Source organism: Diceros bicornis, chromosome 21 (genome assembly GCF_020826845.1).
Source record: "Diceros bicornis minor isolate mBicDic1 chromosome 21, mDicBic1.mat.cur, whole genome shotgun sequence".
NCBI classification, from domain to species: domain Eukaryota; kingdom Metazoa; phylum Chordata; class Mammalia; order Perissodactyla; family Rhinocerotidae; genus Diceros; species Diceros bicornis.
This window is the reverse complement of record NC_080760.1, coordinates 56936885-56952183: the sequence shown is the minus strand read 5'-3', so window position 1 is coordinate 56952183 and position 15299 is coordinate 56936885.

Genomic DNA, 15299 nt, shown 5'->3' with positions numbered 1-15299 from the left:
ATACAGCATGACCATGGAGGGAGTGGGAAGGGCCAGGAGGTTGCAGGAATGTGCAGGGAGAGAAGGGCAGCTGGGCCCCGAGTGGGGGCAGAGGGGAACACAGAGGATCACTGGCAGGTCTGAGCTACATTTTGAGTTCACAGCAGACAGAATTTGCTGGCAGGCTGGACGCGGGCTGGAAAGGAGAGCAATTCAGGATGAGTCCGGGGGTCATCGGAAGGAGAGACTGAGGAATCAGGTGTTCTGAGTTAGGGGAGATTTTGAGAAGGCAGGGAGGCACAGGGGAGAAGGGGGAGGAGCAGGAAGCACAGATCTGGAGCCATCATCCCATGGGAGGTCCCCCAGGCCAAGGCCCTGATATCCTCTGGCAATACAGTGGACAGAGAAGAGCAAGACAAGGCAAGGATGGAGCCCTGGCACCCGACACGCAGAGGGTGGGCAGAAGACAGGCCTGCAGAGGGAGGGGGACCAGAATACTGGAGAAGGAGGGGCAGGAAGCCAAGTCCAGTGAGATGAATGCTCACCAGGAACAGCCTCAGGGAGGGGGACTGAGTAGCTCCGCAGGAGTGGGGTGGGTGGTGGGGGTGGGCGGGAAGTGGGGTTGGGGTTGGGATGGAGAGGATGGGGAAGAGGGGAGGCAAGGGGAGAGCACATGGAGTTTCACTGCCAAGGGCAGAGAGACAAGCTGCTGCTTAAGGGAAGGAGGTCTTGTTTGTTCACTTTTAAAAGCATATTGGTGTGCAGGTGGGAATGGCCCAACCAAGAGGTATTTATCATGAAGCCGGTGAGTGGAGACATTTGCAGGAACAAAGCTCTTGGCTGGGCAGAAGAGGACGGGATTGGGAACAAAACTGTGATGGGGAGAAGGATCTCTTTGCCCATCCTCCACTTCTTTCTCCCCCCCCCCAAAGCCTCAGTAGATAGTTGTATGTCATAGCTGCACATCCTTCTAGTTGCTGTATGTGGGACGTGGCCTCAGCATGGCCGGAGAAGCGGTGCGTCGCTGCGCACCCGGGATCAGAACCCAGGCCACCAGCAGCGGAGTGTGTGCACTTAACCGCTAAGCCACGGGGCCGGCCCCCTCCACTTATTTCTTAGAAAGGAATCCTCACGTTTAGCTAGGTGTATGGTCCCACAGAAGAAACACTGCATTTCCCAGCTTCTGTTGCAGATAGATATATGTGGTCTTAGATATATGTGGTCTTAAGACTAATTCCTGGCCAATGCAATGTAAGAATCAGTATGTATAATTTCCAAAAGTGTCCTTAAAGGGTGGGGTTTGCTTATCTTTGCCACATCCTTCTTTCTGTGGTCTGCAATGCATCCGTGATGACTGGAGCTCAAGCAGCCATCTTAGACCATGAAATAGAATGTATGTGTTGGGGATGGCAGAGCAATAAGATGGAACTGTGGAGCCCGATGACTGTGCAGCTGCCCTGCCAATTCTGGATGGTTTATGATGGACTCTATGCAAAAGAGAAAAACTTCTAAGGTTTAAGCTATTGTTGTTTGGAGTTTTCTAACACTTGCAGCCAAGCCCCTGATTCTAAATAAAGTTACTAGCTTTGTGTGTGTGGGTGGTGATGAGGAGGTTTCGAGGAAAAAAGACAGGTGTGAAACAGTCTTCCCAGAGAATGGAAGGGTAGCTGGATGAGGAAAGTACAGCACAATTGTCTGTCAGTGTGCAGAGCCCACTGCCAGATGCGTTATAAAGTTGAAGGACCAGTAAGTATGGTTTTATGTTTTTCTCTAGAAAAGTTTTGCTGCTTGGATGCAGGTATGGGGTAGGTGGATAGGTTGATCTAACAAGGGTTGGGGCTTAGCCAGGAAAATATGATAACAGTGGGGGTGGGGGACGAGGGAGTAATTATAATTCTTGACCGTGGGACCCCAGCTGGGAAGGCAGAGAGTGAAGTCAGGAGTTGAGGGGTGAAGGACAAGGGGCTTCGGTTCTCTATTGCTACATAACCCACCACCCTAAACTTAAAGGCTTAAAACAGCATTGATTTACTTGTTCTCACAATTTTGTGGGCTGGTTGGGCTCAGCTGGGCGGTTCCACTCCTCGTGTGTAGCTGGGATAGCTCATGTGGCTGCATCAGCTGGGAGCTCAGCTGGGGCCAGAATGTCCAAGATGACCCCCATTCTCCAGGGCCTCTTTCCAAGGGGTGTCTCATCATTCAGCAGACTATCTTGCTGCTGGTTTCCAAGAGGGAGTGTTACAAGAAGACAAGATCCAATGGGCCACCATCCCATTAAGCCTCTGCATGTATCACTCATACTAATGTCCCAATGACCAAGCAAGTCACGTGGGCAAGCCCAGAGCCAGTGTGGAAGGGGTCTACCAAGTGCATGAATGCCAAGAGGCTTGTGGGGGCCTTGAATATAAGCAGTCAACCCTCTGGCCCCTCCCAAGATCCCCAATATCTCATCTCATCACCGCACCCAGTTCAGGCCTCAAGTCCAGAATCAGCAGAGCTTTTGAGAGAGAAGGACACAGTTCAACCCATAACAGGCATTTTCACATTTTCCTAGAAATCTCCTTGCCTAGGACTAGTCCATTGGGTACATTTTTTATCTTCCCAGTGACTATAGGCAGCAGCCTCGCTGATTTTTCGGTAACATGGTCCCCTTTCTCCAGCCTCTGCTGACAATCTCCTCAGGCCTCTGCTTGCCACCTGGTCCCAAGGCAAACACACTTGCTTTAGAGGTTTGGTACAGCAGCACCCAACCTCCAGGTACCAACTTCTGTCTCAGTCATCTATTTCTGCGTAAAGCACCCCAAAACTTAGACACATAACAACAACGTATTGTTTCTCCAGTCACGCAGTTGACTGGCTCAGCTGGGTGGTTCTCCTGCTCCGTGTGCCGTAGTTGGAGTCACTCTTGTGACTGCATTCAGTTGGGAGGTCAGCTGGGGCTGGTCCACCCAATAGGGCCTCCCATCCTACAGAGACACCCCGCATGGCCTCTCCTCAATGGACAGCCCGACTTCTTCATGTCATGGTTGTGGGCCATGGAGGGAGCCTTCCAGAGAGTCAAGCCTCCAAGAGCATGTGTTTACCAAGCCTCTGCTTGTGTCACTCTTGCTGACACCCCATGACAAAGCCCAAGTCATTACAGGGGGGACCTAAACCTGGTGGGGCATGATTAACAGGGGCCGCCAAGAAAGCAGCAGCCACAGGCAGAGAGGAGAGGTTGGGCCAGGGCCTAAGGTCCTGGTGAGTTTGGGAAGTTGGGATGGGAGGATGAGAGGGGCAAGCAGAGAATGGGGTGCCTGGAATGGAGACTTGGGCTGCACCCCCTGGGATGAATAGGCCCCAGGGGGGACCCCAGGAGGTGTGTGGTGGGGCAAGGGGTGGATTGGGCTGTTGAAGACAAGAGGCAGGGCTGGATGTATTGTCTCCAAGGATTTTGCAGTTGGCAGAGAGGGTCCAGAGAGCACAGAGAGCCAAGCCCAAAGCATGTCTCCAAGGAGACTGGGGACAGAAGTAAGGAGGGGACATGATGGGGGCAGGAGTGTCAGCTGGCTAGTGTTTGAAGGAGCAGAATGAAGATGGCCCAGCTTGGCTCTCCAGGAAGGAGGGTATTTATAGGGAGTGCCCTTGGGGTGGGTTTCTCCGGGAGGGAGGGTGAGAAGGCTGGGTTGCGTGCAGGGAGGGGTGAGCGGCAGCCCAGGAGGACGGCCTCAGCTAACCCACAGAAGGCCTGAGCTGAGGTGGCCTGTCAGAGTTGTCCTGCCGTGGCCAGAATGCCTCGGCCTCTGTACAGTCATCGATGTGGCTGCCCCAGATGAGGTGCCTCTGCAGCTGTGGCAATCCCTGAGGGCTGCCTGGTGACAGCACCCTCAGCAGCTGGGGCAACAAATTCTCCCAGAAGGGAGAGCAGGTGGTATATCTTCCCATCTGCTGCAGTCCCCGCTTCACGGCTCAGATCCACTTCTTCATAGATGCTCTGGACCACAGTGGGTCGCAGGGTCGCACCAGGCACTCATGATCTCCTCTCCATGATCCATTCCTCACTCCCCTCACCCCCTACCACACTTGTTTGCTGCCAGAAGAGGGCAGGGGAGGAGCCATGTGGGCCACCAGGGCACACCCCCTGCCCCCACCCCATCACAGGCCCTGCTCCTCCTCATGGTTAGGTCAGCTCTGCTGCTGGGCGGGTCACTCCTCTTTGGGCCTCTTGGTCCTGAACACAGGAGTCAGAGTGCCCTGGTAGCGGCCATGGCCTTCAGCTCAGTGGGACTATGGCTGTGTCCCCTGGAAGAAGCGGTTGTCCTCTGGGACCAAGATGTCTAAACCCACCAACCCCAGAGCTGCAGGATGAGGAGCCCAAACTCCCAGTGGGTCACTGGGAGGAGAGAGGCGGCCCACACCTGCTCCCACCCCTTAGTTCCTGGACCCACATGGTCCGCCTGCTGGGACAAGACATTTTAGAGCAGTAGGCCCTCCTGGACATATCTTTTGAAGAATACTCTTTAACCCACTACACGGCTCCTTTGGGATTTAGGGCTCTCACCTCTTCCCAGGCCCACAGCATGTGCTCTGCTGTGTTAGGCTGTGACTTTAACTGAGTCACAAGCTTCACGGCAGGAGGTGGGGACAGACCCTGAGGGCGTTGTGACACCTGGTCTGGAGAGGGAATGGCCCCTGCATCTCTTCAAGGAGAGGATGCTCTTATCAATGGGCAGCACTTCTGCAGGCACAGAGGGTTAGGGGGTCTAGAAATTAAAGATGTTCAGGGACATCAACCCAGCCGTCCCTATCCCAAATGTCAGGGCCTCATTCCTTCTCACCCAGAACATGGTCTTGGCTCTGCAGTCCTCCCTTCACCATAAGTTTAACCTTCTTTGAAATGACCCTCTCAACCCCTGGCAATATTCTTTGTTCAGAACTCTACTTTGTCTAACATGAATGTAGCCACCCCAGCTTTCTTTGGTGTTTATATGGTATATCTTTTCCTTTTATTTTAACCTATGTCTTTATATTTAAGATGGGTTTGTTGTAGGCAGCATATAATTGTGTCCTGCTTTTTTAATACAACCTGACAATCTCTGCTTTTTAATTGGGGTGCTTAGATCATTTATGTTTAACATGATTTGTGATGTAGTTGAGTTTGGATTGACCATCTTGCTGTTTGTTTTCTATGTGTCCCATCTGTTCTTGTTTCCCTTTTCCTCCTTGTCTGCCTTCTTTTGGATTTGTTGAGAATTTTTGTGATTTCTTTTCCTTCTTGGCTTATTAGCTGTAACACTTGCTGTGCTATTTTAATGGCTTCTTTACTCCTTACAGTATGCATCTTTAGCTTATCACAGCCCACCCTCCAGTGATCTATGCCACTTCACATGTATGGTAAGAACTTGGCCAGAGAGACCTTCCATTTCCCCTCCTGGCCTCTGTGCTATCTTGTCATACATTTACCTCTACATATGCTATAAATCCCACAAACATTGTTACTTTTTATTTAATCAGTTGATTCTCTTTTAAGTAATAAGAAACAAAGTCTTTATATCTACCCACTTAGTTACAATTTCCATACTTTTCATTCCTTTGTGGAGATCTAGATTTTCATCTGGTGTCATTTTCTTTTGTCTGTAGGACTTCCTTTAGGATTTCTTGTAGTGTGGGTTAGCTGGTGATGAATTCTTTCAGCTTTTGTGTGCCTGAAAAGTCTATTTAACCTGCAATTTGAAAGATATTTTCACTGGGTATAGAATTCTCGGTTGATGATGTTTTCTTTCAGCACTTTATTTATTTATTTACTTTTTTGTGAGGAAGATCAGCCCTGAGCTAACATCCATGCTAATCCTCCTCTTTTTGCTGAGGAACACTGGCTCTGAGCTAACATCTATTGCCAATCCTCTTCCTTTTTTTCCCCCAAAGCCCCAGCAGATAGTTGTATGTCATAGTTGCACATCCTGCTAGTTGCTGTATGTGGGACGCGCCCTCAGCATGGCCGGAGAAGCGGTGCGTCAGTGCACGCCCAGGATCCGAACCTGGGGCGCCAGTAGCGGGGCACGCGCACTTAACCGCTAAGCCACAGGGCCGGCCCTCTTTCAGCACTTTAAACAAGTTGCTCCACCATCTGCTAGCTTGTTTTATTTCCATGAGGAATCTGTCCTCCTCATTATCTTTGCTCCTTTATACATAGCATGTGTTGGTTTTTTTCTTCCCTCTGATTGACTTTAATATTTCCTTTTATCATTTGATTATGATGTGCCTTGATGTAGTTTTTGTTTTGTAACATGTGCTTAGGGGTTGGTGACCTTCTTGGATCTATAAGTTTATAATTTTCATCAAAGCTGGAAAATTTTGGGCCATCATATCTACAAATATTTTTTCCAATCCTTCCTCCCTTTCAGGACTCCTGTCACATATGTGTTAGGCAACTTGAAGTTGTGCCACAGCTCACTGACATGCTGCTTCTTTTCCAGGCTTTTTTCTCTCTGTGTTTTACTTTGGATCATTTCTATTGCTATATCTTCAAGTTCACTAATCTTCTGCAATGTCTAATCTACCATTATTTCCATCCTGTGTATTTTTAAAAAAACCTCGGGCATTGTAGTTTTCATTTCTAGAAGTCCAACTTAGGTCTTTTTCATATCTTCTGTGTCTCTCCTTAACATGTTCAATCTTTCCTCTAGCTTCTTTTTTTTTGTGAGGAAGATCAGCCCTGAGCTAACATCTGCCAATCCTCCTCTTTTTGCTGAGAAAGACTGGCTCTGGGCTAACATCCATGCCCATCTTCCTCCACTTTATATGGGATGCTGCCACAGCATGGCTTGACAAGCGGTGTGTCGGTACATGCCCGGGATCTGAACCCCGGGCCGCCGCAGTGGAGCGTGCACACTTAACTGTTACGCCACTGGGCCGGCCCCTCCTTTAGCTTCTTGAACAGCTGGAATATAGTCACAACTGTGTTACTGCCCTTGTCTACTAATTCTATCATCTGTGTCAATTCTGGGTCAGTTTTTTTTTTTTTTTTGATGACAAAGGCTGGCCCTGACATAACATCTGTTGCCAACCTTTCTCGTTTTGCTTGAGGAAGATTAGCCCTGAGCTAACATCTGTGCCAGTCTTCCTCTATTTTGTATATGGGACACCACCACAGCATGGCTTTATGAGTGGTGTGTAGGTTTGCACCCAGGATCTGAACCCGTGAACCTCGGGCCGCTGAAGCAGAGCGTGCGAACTTAACCACTATGCCACCAGGTCGGCTCCTGCGTCAGTTTTGATTGTTGATTTTTCTCCTTATTTTGAGTAGTATTTTCCTGGTTCTTTGAATGCCTAGTAATTTTTTCATTGGAGGCCAGTCGTGAATTTTACGTTGTTGGGTTCCAGATAGTTGGGTCTTCCTATAATTAATCCTGAGATTTGTTCTGGGATGCAGTTTAAGTTACTTGGAAACACTACAACCCTTTCAGGTCTTGCTTTTAAGCTTCATTAGGAGGTCCCAGAGCAGTGTTTAGTCTAGAGTTAGTTTTTCCCACTATCGAAGAAAACCCATCTGAACGCTTGACCTGATGCCGTGAATGATGAGGTTTTCCACTCCGGCTGGTGGGATCAGACACTATTCCTGGCCTGTGTGAGCTCCCAGGGTTGTTCCTTCTCACGCCTTCAGGGGTTCTTTTGCCAGACTCCAGAACTTTCCTCACACTCAGTGCTCTGCTGAACACCTGAGGGGACCCTTGGCAGGTCTCAGCTCCTCTGTTCTGCGGACTCTGGCCACGCTGGCCCTCCCAGACACCAAACTCCATCTTTGAACTTGGGGAGCCTGTGTGGGTTGCCCACCCGTGCCACGGCCTGGACACTCTTCAGGCAGTGAACTGGGGCGATCGTAGGGCTCACCCTGTTTGTTTCCTGCCTCCCAAGGGGTCACTATCCTTTGTTGCCTGATGTCCACTGTCTTGAGACCCATTGCTTCATATATTTTGTCCAGCTTTTCAGTTGTTTCAGGTAAGGCAGTAAGTCTGGTCCCCATAACTTCCCTTTGTGCCAGAAGTGGACATCCATTCAGTTTCTTTGGAGCTCAGTACTCTGCTGGTTAAGTTGTGGGTTTGACCCTCAGCTCTCTCTGCCCTCAGGCTGCAGAGATGGGAGCCTCCTTCAGTACATGCCACCAAGGGGCCTTCTGGATTTCAATGGCCAGTCAGTGGCTCTCAGCCTTACCTTAGTCTTTCTTTGGAGCTTCAACAGAGCTGAACAACAGCCATCCCACCCCACTATCTCTATTGGGACCATTAGCCCGGCACTTTCCAAACACCTGGTATGGGGCCCAGCTGGTGTGTTCCCTTCTTGCCATGTGATCCCAGCTCACCAATGGCGAAAGTTTTAACAACTGGACCTTGGCCATGTGCCCAGGCCTCTCTGTACTCCACCTGCAGCAGTGATGGGTCCTCACTGCCAGCCAGGCTGTGAGCAAGCCTGCCCAAGCCCCTATTGCCTGCCTTCTCGGACCATTCCTGACCCCAAGTCCCACAATCTGGGTTCTCCAAGGAGGCTTGAGGCAGTGGTTGTGCAGGATGTGCCACTGTGATCTACCCTGTGGAGGGAAGAGAGGAAGCAAAAGTGCCAAGGCCATCTGCAACCCCTGCGAGAGCTCTGGAGCCAGATGGCCCGCCAGAGGTTTCCTGCCTCAGGCCAGAATGGCCAGGCCTTTTACTGCTGCATCCCTCAGTCACCGGGTGCAGGCCACCACTGGAAGGCTGGGACGTGGGGCTAGGGGCAAGCCCTGGCACCTCTGACAGCTGAAGGTGTGCACTCTGAGTAGTGGGCTCATGTCCTTCATTGGAGGGCGATATGGGCAATGAGTCACATGTCCACCACAAAGAAAAGCCCTAGAAGTGCCAGTGGGGGATGGGAAGAAGCCACCTAGAGTTCAGAGGATGACTAGCTGCCCTGGGTGAGGAAGTGTGGTCCTCAAGGGGCCGGGTTCCTGTGAGAGTGAGAAGGCAGAGCAGAGGTGCAAACCTTTCTCTGGGGCAGAACTGGGGAAAGCTGGGTGCAGGAGTTGGGGGGGGCATGCTCCGTGGCCATGGGGGGTGGGGGGTGATGTTCCAGAGCAAATGTTGAAAGTGTGCAACCCTTGGGGAGGTCAGGGAAGGTCCACACTGGATTAGGAATTACCAGGTAGCCAGGCCACCCCACGCCAAGCTTTCATGGCATGCAAGCAGGATGGCAGCCCACTGCCTGCTGCCAGAGCTTCCCCCTGGCGCCCAGGTGGGCCCTGCAATCCTCTGGTCACTCCCTGCCCCTCTTCTTCCTCCTCTCCCCCCAGGGCTCTCTCTCCTGATCCTCCAGCACGCCTCCCCGCCCCCACACACACACACTTGTTTCCTTTAAAACTCTCCTGTTTTAAGGAACTGTCCTGTAGGGGGATGCAAGTGTCCTGTGTCTTGATGGGGGGGTCTTGATGGGTGGGGGTTACAAGAGCAAATGCATTTGTTAAAGTGATGGAACTCTACACCTAAGGCGTTTTACTGTATGGAAATTATAGCTCATGCTTAAAATGAAATCAGATCTAGGGGCTGAGCAGGCCAGGCAGTTGGACTCCTTGGAACAAGGCAGGACCTGGGCCCCCTTGGGGCTGCTGGCCTCTCTGATGGCCAGCTGGAGACCCTGGACACAGGAGACTGAGGGGACACCCTCCCTGAAGCAAGAAGGGAGCAGGGCCCAATCACATCTCCCGGTGCCGGTGCCACCAGCTGGGCTGGGCTGACTCAGGGCGGGAGGTGTTGGCTCCCTCACAGACCTCCAGGCCCCTGTGCACACTCACGTCTTTATTTACTAAGAGGAAAGTGGCATTCTGTGACACGACTTCTGGGATTTAGGGGAGGGCAGAAGGGAAACCAGACTGGCCACGAGCTGGTCTTAGGTGACGGTGGTGACAGGTGACTGACTCTGCACTTCTGTGCATATTTGATATTTTCCACAATAAAATGAAAAAAAAAAACCATGAAATTTGCATTTTGAAGTTTAATTTGCATGTCTTTCCTAGTAAGGTCTCATTTCTTGTGTAGTAAATTGCCTGTTAACCCCTTGGGGGGGTCTCAGCATCTCTATTCTGTAAAAAGTCCGTTTATACCAGTTACTCTACAATCAGAACATTAACTGTTGGGACATTTAGTGCAAATACTCTCTACTGCTTTGATGTCTGCTCTTTGTTTTTCCTTGTCCTTTTCAAGTAGACATTTTCAACTGTAGTGTCGTCTCCCTCTCCCTTGTAGCTCTGAAGGTCCCGCTCCAGCAGAGACAGGAGCTGCTTCATGCCCTGGTCCCCACGAGCCCCTCCTAGCACATATCGCCTGTTTTGGATTACAGTCCCCAATCCTGAAACCCTCCCCTGGAGCCACTCACCTCTAATCTCCGCCACATCCTCAGCCCCATCGCTTCCGTTAGCTCTCCCTTGGGAACCTCGGCTCCCCTCCACCCTGCTCCCTTCCTGCCAGCCTTCTCTGGGGTCTGCTTTCCCTCTCCCCTGGCCTGGAAGTGGGGCACCCACCCCTGTTCCTCACTGTGGCCTGCAGCCCCCTCTCCCTTGCTCTCCCTGAGAGTCCTAGCTGACATGAGCCATCAGCTGCACCAACCACCCACACCAGCCAGCCCTTGCTGTGGGCATCGCCCCCATCGCTGTGTTGGGTCTGAATTCCTGGTGGTCTCAATATTCTCATGGACCACCCCTCAACTCCCTGCCTCTCAGTCTTGACCTCTTTGTCCTGCCAATGGCCTCGTCCTGTGCCCCAATTATGCCCTCGACCCTGTCACCACCAGAACTCCCCCAACCCCCCACCTCCCACATTCAATTAAACACGCAGTTCTGACCACCACCCCGTTCCCAGCTCACTCCCGAAAACCCTGACTCTGGCATGCCAGAGCCCCCCAGGTGTGTCTTCACCCCTTCCTCACTCAGTTTGGATTCCACAATTACTGCCACCCCTCCCTTGCATGTGTCCTTGATTCAGATGCCCCTTTCAGAATCTCACCTGGCAAAAGCCCAAACCTGGACAAACCCAACCCCTCTGCTTACCCCCACGGCCTCCCTGCTGCTCCTCAAAGACGTACAATCCCGTCTCCTCTGGAATAGAGGCCAAAACCCACAACCGCCTCCCAGGTCTGGTCTCTACTCCCTTCCTCCTCTCTTGCCTCAATTTGTTACTGCTGCCTCCTCATGCACCCACCCCTCTCTGGCCTAGGGCTTCCACCCACATACCTCCCACTGTGGCCTCAGGACCTCTGCAAGGCTTGTTCCCCCAGGTCTGCTGAGTCTCAGTAGCTCTCCACCGCCTATCTCCACCCCAGAGCCTGCCCCTCCTGCTCTCATCATCCAAGCTATCCTCTGGTCTACTCATCTTTCTGGTTAGCATCTGCATCCTTTGGTGGACTGTGGGCTCTAGGAGCACAGAGGCCAGTGTCGGCTGCCCCCTGCCTAGAACAAGCACTGCAGGGCACAGACGGGTGCTCAATACAAGTCTGTGGGGTGAAGGCAGAAATGGCTCCAGACACACCCATGTCTCCAAGTCCTTGGTTAAATGCACCCACACCAACACCAGCCTGTCCCTGCTGAAGCCCAGAGACAGGTAGACTCTGCTGTGGCCTGGGGGGCAGGACCCCCAGCACTGAGGGGGAGGCTTGAAGGGTGCAGTGATTTTTGAACCCTGAGCTGCAGTGGGGTGGGGCTGCTCAGAGTTGTGAGTTCCATCTCCCAGATGGAAAGTGGGGGTTGAGCCAGAACCAGCAGGTGGGGGGCAGCCTGCTATGCACACAGGACCCCAGCTGGCTTCTAGGAAGGCAAAGTACCCCATCCCCCATTCTGCAGTAGAAGAGAAGGCTAGGGGTGGGGGGGGTTGGGCTGCCAAGGAGCCAGACCAAAGCAGGCTCCTAGCCAGGGTGGGATCCTGGCAGCCAGGGAGGGGGATGTCCAGAAGGAGGGGTGAACCCTCTAGGCTAGGCTGGGCTGGGGTGGAGCCCCAATAGGGCAGATGGGGGTGAGAAGGTGAACACAGGGCCCATCGGTGGGCACACACAGGGCTTCTGGCTCTGCTGGGGGCAGGGTGCTGGGGACACAACACTGGGAGTCTCCCTCTTAGAGCCTGGCCTTTTGGCAATGTGGGACCTGCCCAGAACTGTAGATGGCACACCCAGAAGAAGAGGGAGGCAGAGGGACATAGAACCAACACTGCCTCCCCCCATCCCACATGGATAAGGGGCTGAGCCCGGCTGCAACCTGAACCAGGATGGGAGTGTGGAATCCCTAAGGCCCACAGGCTGCGGGGGGCAGTAGGGTGGGGGGCCTGCAGAGAGGCCAAGCACAGTCAGAGCATAGGCTCCAGTGCTAGAGTGTCCCACAACCAGCTAGGTCTGCTGGAGGACAACATGGCCTTGCCTCGGGATCCCAGTCTCTTCTCTTGCAACAAAGTCCCCCGTGCCTCCAGCTCTAAACGAGAGAGGAGGGCTGAAACTTTCCAAAAGCCTGAGAATCGCCAACTGTCCTCCCCCAGCCTCTTTTTGCTGGACCCTGGGAAAGGCACAGCGACCTTGGGACACGGGGGCGGGAGCGTGATGCTGGAAAAGCGGCAGGGTGAGGAGGTCCAAGTAATTGAGCTCGGGCCACATGTGCGCTCGGCACCCGGGGCCGCTGAGGACTGATGGCCAAGGCCTGGACCCAGCTGCCCCTCCCCGCCAGGCGCCCCGAGGGGCTACCGGCTCCACCCAAGCGAGCAGGAGCAAAGCCGGCCCTCGGGAGCGCCTGGCTGTGGGACACATGTGTCTGCGCTCTGACGCCTCGTCCGTCAAGAGGGTTGGGGGCCAAGAGGGTAGGGAAATTGACAGAGAGAGGCAGGGACGTGGACAGCGAGCCGGGGGATGGAGGGACTGAGAGGCTGCATGGAGGAATAGAGAAACGAGGGAAGAGTGAAGGGCGATCGAGGAATGAGACTGAGGAAAGAGATGGAGAGGGATAGAGACAGGGCCAGGAGGACGGTGTAGGGAGTGTGGAAGAATGAGGGAGGGACCAGAGAAACAAAGTACAGGGACAGAGCGAGAGGGTGACTGGGACTAACGGAGAGGACAGGCATGTGGTCGGAGAACAGAGACGGGGGCGGATTGTCCGGGAAGAGGTGGGGAGCGCGGGGTGAAGGGACTGCGCCTGGCACGTCCCGCGGGCGCCCGGAGGGTTCGTCCGGTAATTAGGCCTCGGTCCAGATGGGCCCCCCAGTCCCGCAATCAAAATGCTAATTGGCCCCGCGCCTCCGGCTGCGCCTCGGCCCGGCCCCCGGGAGGGAGCAGGGACAAGCAGCTCGGCCGAAGGGGATCCCCCGCCCCCGCCCCCACTGCGGGCCTCGCCGGCTGCGACTCTGCGATAAGGGGGCGGCCGCACCCCTTCACCGCCCCTGGAGAGCAACTGCCACGCAAGATGAATATCCCGCCGCTGCCGCTGCCCAGGCCGCCGCCACAAAGCGGGCTGTGGTCTCCGCCACGCCCCCCGCGCCGGGCCGGCTCGCCCACACCCGCGCTCCCAGGCACCTGGGCAGAGACGGCAGTGCCGGCCCTCCCCCGCACGCGCGCCCCAGTTGTGGCCCGCCCGCCGCGCGCTCCTGGCTGGTGTCCGCGGGCCCGCCGTGCCGCCCCGCACAAGGTCACCGCGTGCAGCGACCGGTGCACGCGCGCGCCCCTTGCACGCGCTCCCGGCTTGGCCGCGCCAGGACACTCCCCGGAGCCGCCCCTGCGACCTTGGTCCCCAGCGACGGCGGGCCGCGTGGGGGCGCGCTCCGAGCCTGGTAGCCTGAACCACCGGGCGCGGGCGGGTGAGGGGACAATGGCGGCGCCGGGCCCTAACTGGGGTCATATGTCCCCGCGCACGGCCATTGTGCGGCCCGGACCCCCCCCCCCACGCAGCCCCGCGCCCCGCCATTGGCTGCTGGGCCTGACGTCATGGGTGCTGCAAACTCGGGGCGGGCGGCTGCGGGAAGGGTTATCCGCCTGGTTGCGGGGTCGCCGTGGGGAGCTGCAGCCACGCGGAAGGGCGGAAAACCACCAATGAAGCCGAATTTCTGGATCAAGGGCCTGGCAGCCCTTCTCCCCCTTCACACCCCGCTCGCTGCGTCGCCGCTGCGCTCGACATCCGCCCCTTGGGAGAGAGGAGGGGTGGAGGAAGGCCTCTCCAGCGGGCACGGGGTCAGCTCGGGTGACCGAGTGGCAGGGAGACACTGCGGCAACAGGGTGCGCGCAGCGCTTCCACACTGCGCTTTCGCTGCCTCAGCATTCGCTCCTTCGCCTCTCGCCTCCCCCACCGCCCCCCGCAGATCCCTCGCCTCCACACCCGAAAGCTAGGCAGGCCGGACCAGACTGGGGTCCGCCATTCGTTCCTCCCCAAAAGATCCCAAGTCCGGGGCTCGTGAGTCCCATGTCTGTTTCCACCTCTCCCCCCACGCCCGACAATGCCGCGGACCGCTGGGTCTCCATTCCCGGAGCCGCTCGGGGGAACTCCACACACGCGGGGGCCGCGGCATCCCCAAGACCCCTCCCAGGAGTCCCTGGCCGGGGCCTGGCCCAGCGCAGCCATTTCCGCCTGCCTCTGTCCCCTCCCCTCCCTCCCCCTCCCGCAGCTCCTGGGTTTTAAAAGCCAGAGGCTCGGCCTGGCCACAGGCAGAGGCGGCCGCGGGCGCAGGAGTCCGGGCCCAGAGCTGTCCGAGAGCGGAGCCCCGCCCCCGGAGCCCCCGTCCGTCCGTCCCTCCCTCCTTTCCTTGGCCCGCCCTCCTGCGCACCCCTCCCCCCGAGGACCCCCGCCCCCCGCCCGCCGCCGCCGCCGCCGCCACCGCCGCTCGCTCCTGCTGCAGAACAATAAAGCAAGCCTCCCAGGGACCCCCGCCGAGGACCCCCGCCCGGCGGCCGAGCCCCCGCGGCCCGCCCCTCGCCGCCCGTACCGGCTAAGCGCGCCCGGTCGCTGGCCGAGGTGCTGGCTGGGCCGGCGCTGGCCGCGGTGCTGAAGCTTCTGGCGCTCTCGCCGCCGCCGCGTTCTCCGAGCCCGGCGCCGCCACCCCCGGGGCCATGGGGGGTCGCTGACTGAGGCTCCGCCGCGGCGGCGGGGGGGAGGGGAAGGGGGCCGCGGAGCCGGGCCAGCCCTGCACCCACTCGCAGCCTCCGGGCCCGGGACGGAGCCGCTCCCCCCCTCCCCACCCTCCGAGCCTCCTCCCCCGCCTGTCCAGGGGCGGCACTGCGGGCTGGGAAGCCGGGACCAGAGGAGAGAAGGAAGGAAGGAAGAGAAAAGAAGAGAAGAGAAGAGAAGAGAAGAGAAGAGAAGA